This window comes from Colius striatus, chromosome 2, assembly GCF_028858725.1.
Source record: "Colius striatus isolate bColStr4 chromosome 2, bColStr4.1.hap1, whole genome shotgun sequence".
Taxonomy (NCBI): Eukaryota; Metazoa; Chordata; class Aves; order Coliiformes; family Coliidae; genus Colius; species Colius striatus.
Genome location: NC_084760.1, coordinates 63,304,220 through 63,308,914, shown reverse-complemented (window position 1 = coordinate 63,308,914; position 4,695 = coordinate 63,304,220).

Here is a 4,695-nt window from a genome sequence, read left to right as displayed (position 1 = left end):
AGGCCATGACAACACTGACATCCCTGTGGAGAAGTGCCGACATGCAAATGCGATCCTCAGCAAAAGCTGTGTACAAACCCCCAGACTGTGAACTCCTACCAGATCTAGTGACAGTAATGACAAGAGAGACCAAAGGAAGCTCTTCATACTTGAAAAGTTTCTCCCAAGCCAAATTTTATATTGCAAGTAAACTAAACACTGTGATTGAAGCTGTCCTCATTTTCACAATGCTAATTCTGTCTTTCCCCCAGCCTGCTGCGTCAGTACATTGCTCCCTTAAACCTGCTCTGCTGTTCACTCTCTAGAGGGGAAGTGAAATGTTAATTCTCTCATCACCTCTTTCATGCCTCCAGTCAAATGTCTTCACCTTACTGTAAGAGTTAAGATTTCTAATTTTTCTTCCTGTGAAAGAGATTTAGAGGGTAATTCCTCATTAATAAGACTATTATAATTTTTGTTAAGAATTCCCTGTTAATGAAAGACCCACTAAACATGTAACTACAGTAATTTATACAGTGCTTGCTCCCAGAAATACCCGTATGCTGGATTTCTGATGTCCAGCAATTATCTGAAGCAGTAGTACAAATCCTCTTCTGGCATAAACAGGCACAACTCCATTTCCATGGGCTTCAGGAGACATAGGACAGCTGCCAAAATTCTGTCTTGGCTTCCCAGTTCTGCTGCAAACTATTCCTTTCTCATTTGTCCCAGCGAACCACAGGCAGCTCTTGAAAGACACTTCCATTAGGATATCCTCAAAGAGCAGAAAGATGTCCAGACAATCCCGTTCCACCTGCTATGTAGCTGCTCCACTTCCATGGGCATAATGCCTCACACTGAGCAGTCAAATCATGGCAACAGAATGCACCCACCAACGTCATGAGACACTTGTGTGATGCAGGGAATCTGAACAAGCTCACACTGGTTTATGTTCCCCTGAGCGACAGGTATTACACGATTGACACAGAATCATAAAACAGTTGTTGGTTGGAAGACCAATCACTTTTAAGATCGAGTCTAACCACTAACCTGACACTGCTACGCCCACCACTAACCCCTGTCCCTCAGCACCTCAGCTACATGTCTTCTAATTATCTCCAGGGATGGTGACTCCGTCACCTCCCTGGTCAGCCTGTGCCAGTGTTTAACAACTTTCAGTGAAAAAGTTCTTCCTAACCTCCAAACCAAACCTCCTCTGGTGCAACTTGAGGCCATTTCCTTTCAGACTATCCCTCATTACTTGGGAGAAGATACTGACCCCCACCTTGCTACATACAACCTCCTTTCAGATAGTTGTAGAGTGATCATGTCTCCCCCTCAGTCTCCTCCAGGCTAAACACCACCCTGCAGCAGCACACGCAGTTAAGCATCACTCCTTTTTTTCCTTCCTTTTCCACACATATTACAGATGAGAGGCAGAGCCAGCTCGGTGCATCTGGAAAGAGCCAGGTCCATGCTCCCTGGCTGCAAGCACCCCTTCAATCCCAGTGCCAGCAGGAGGGAAGAGGTGAAGAAGTGGAATGAGGATTATTTCAGACAGAACCATGGGAAGTTAAATTCAACAAGGTGCAAGCATTGCCAATTTTTAAGTGAGGACTGCTTACAAAAACATCAGGATAAAACTGCCATAAAGTTTTTGACAGAAAACACCCTTTACTCTGCACTTGACTTGTACTCCAACCAGCCTGGCTGTTGCACCGCATTCTGCAATGAATTATAGCTTAGGGGGTATTTTGCTCCCAACCCTTTGGTTGCCGTGTCCTCGCCCCACTGTGTGCTGAGCCCTGCGGCCTGCTCCCCTCCCACCACTGGCCCCACCAGCCAATCTAGCGCTGACTGCACCAAACAGAAAGGCTGCCTGATGGCAAGGAAAGACTCCCATGCAGTTCAATATGTTCTTTGGCAGAAAATTGAGATTAAAAAGCAGGCTAAACTCAATTACTATTTGTGTAACTGGGGTATCCTGGTTACAGAGCTTGTAACCATAGCAATCATTTAAACAGAGCTTTAAAGAAAATATTTCCTTGTAGCTAATCCTTGTTTCCAATTCAGTTTCTTGATCTTCCTCTTGTCTCCAATCTCATAGGTGCTGTCTGCCTTCAGGTCTTACAGAAGCTACAGGAAAGGAAGAGCTCAGATCAGAGCCAACTGGCATTTCTGCTTCATGCCAATAGAATGATGGTTCCTCAATATATAAATAGAAAAGGATCGGTTTGTCATGTGGGGATTGAGAGGTCTGAAAGCATTATGCAAGTAATAGACTTCTAGAAGAGATATTCCTCAGAACAAAGTTCCAGGTTATTAAACTGAGCCCACTATTAACCACATTCCAAACACAAGGTATTACACTTAGGCTGGAGACAAATTCATTTGCTCAGACACTCGGAGGGAAAAAAAGAAGAAAGAAGGAAAAAAAAAAGGCAGAAGTATTTGGGAACTGGCAATTTATATTATCATTTAGGTCTCCTTGACTTTATGGCTGGATTATCTTCTATCTCCAAAGACTCCATTCCAGAGTTATGACTCTTGTATTAATAAGAGTCATGCAGGCATCTCACAAAGGCAACATTGATTTATCATTCTGTAACTCTATCTGGATAACCAGGAAGATTTTTTTTTGAAAAGATCCTCCCAGAGCTTTTTTTTCTCCCCAACTGCTTGTTAAATGAGTACATAGCCAGAAAAACAGGACATAGAAGCACTAAAATGGATGTGATCTGCACACGTGTTTTTCTCACACAAAAACAAGTCCAGTGCATGTTTAACAAAAGGGAGTAGCTCCAGGGCTACATTATATAATGGAACCAGATGTAAACCCTTAAAATACAGCACTGCAGGCAGGTACATTACAAAAAGGCAACATTTTTCTTCATAGGAGGAAGAATTAAATGTTTTCTTGGAACGTGGCTCAAGAGCTACTCCTGGATGCCAGCACTGCTGGTTCAGTCCTGCAAGCTTTGCTAACGTAGTATTTTACCAGGAAGCCTGTGGGTTAAAGTGCTATACCAGCCGCTGTAGCTTTTCTGCACATCCCACTGATGGTGCTTGGACATCACTGAATGAAAAGCAAATGTGCAGGAAATCCAATGACTAATACATGTATTTAAGGCCAAAAAATACTACTATACCAAGCCAATGACAAAGCACAGCAACTGCAGCCTTTAACAGGGAAGCAGTTTTATGTGGCCATGTTTTACTAGGATTAGAATGAAGAGAAGTTGTTTCACAGAACACCATCAGAATAGAAATCAAATATTAATATAGCTGTGTGAAACCTGGACATGTATTTTTAGGTGTACACACCCACACTCGTATACAGCCTGAATAGTTCATTCCCCTTCTCTGATACAATCAGCGATGTCTCCAGTAGGAATACGAGCCCAGGCATGCTACTAACCCAATTTGCCAGTGCCACCCCTATTTTAACTATGTACTGTATCACGTAACAGCTTGAAAGGCTTTTTTTCAGTGACTTTTTCTTTCCTCCACATTCTCACAATGCTATTCAGTTTCTTTTAGCAACACGGTAATTACCACAGCAGATACAACCTAACTACCACATTTCAGTGCTCAGTACCAGAAGTGGAAAAGACTGATGGAATTAAGCTAGGGGAACGGTCTCCTGAAATATTAGTTCTTAATTGGTTTTCTCACACAGGCTTAAAACGTGACCCAGGATCCCTATCCCTGGAAGTGTTCAAGGCCAGGCTGGACGGGGCTTTGAACAACCTGATCTAGTGGAAGGTGTCCCTGATGATGGCCAAGGATTGGAACGAGATGATACTCAAGGTCCCTTCCAACCCAAACCATCCTATGATCCCTTCAGCAAAATATTGATACAGAATCACTGCATTAACTTGCAGTTACCTGATAGTAGCTTACTTACATTTCCACCTCATATATAGACCTTCATATTTCAAGAGGCAGCTATTCAGAGTGTTTTCCACAATTAACACAACATTCAGTTTCTCAGCTCCAAGGTTATTCAAGCCAGACACAATATCTGTTTCCAGAATTAACCCTGAACAGCTATGGCTGGCTCTTTAGCACACCTCACCTCTCAAGCTGTGGCCTTCCTTTCCTTACAGCAGTATTTGCTTTACCTTTTCTAAGTCCAGGCTGCCTTCACCATTTACATCCTTCCTCAACTTCTCTGCAGTAACACACAAAGGATGAAAAATTGCTGTAGGCACATGGAACAAGGGTTGCCAAAATGCACAATTAGATGATTAGGAAACCCTTTTGCTAAGTGCTACCATATGCCATTCTCCCCTACAGAAGCCTTTCTCATATCTCTCAGGCACCAGAGGGCATATTTCCATTAACAGACTCAACCAGAAGCAAAGGCTTCAGCACTCTGTCCTTTATTCATCCCCACTGGCAACAGCTGGTGCAGCACACAGGCCTTCCTGAAACAGCTCCCAGATGACAAGCTACGCTACGGAGGGAGAATTTCCAATGTCAACAAAGCAAACAGGACTTCTGTTTTGCAGGGGGACACATCACACCTTTCACCCACCCTTTCAGTACAGTAGTCTTCAAAATGACTACATCAAAGCTTCATTTTAATTGACACTGAAAACCTGTTTTCACTGAGCCCTTTAATACTTCTGGCTCCTAGAGTAAGTCTCTCAGTAAAGAGCAGGTGTAAGAAACTAGTCAAGAGAAGAAGGGAGGAAAGAAGAACCCACACCA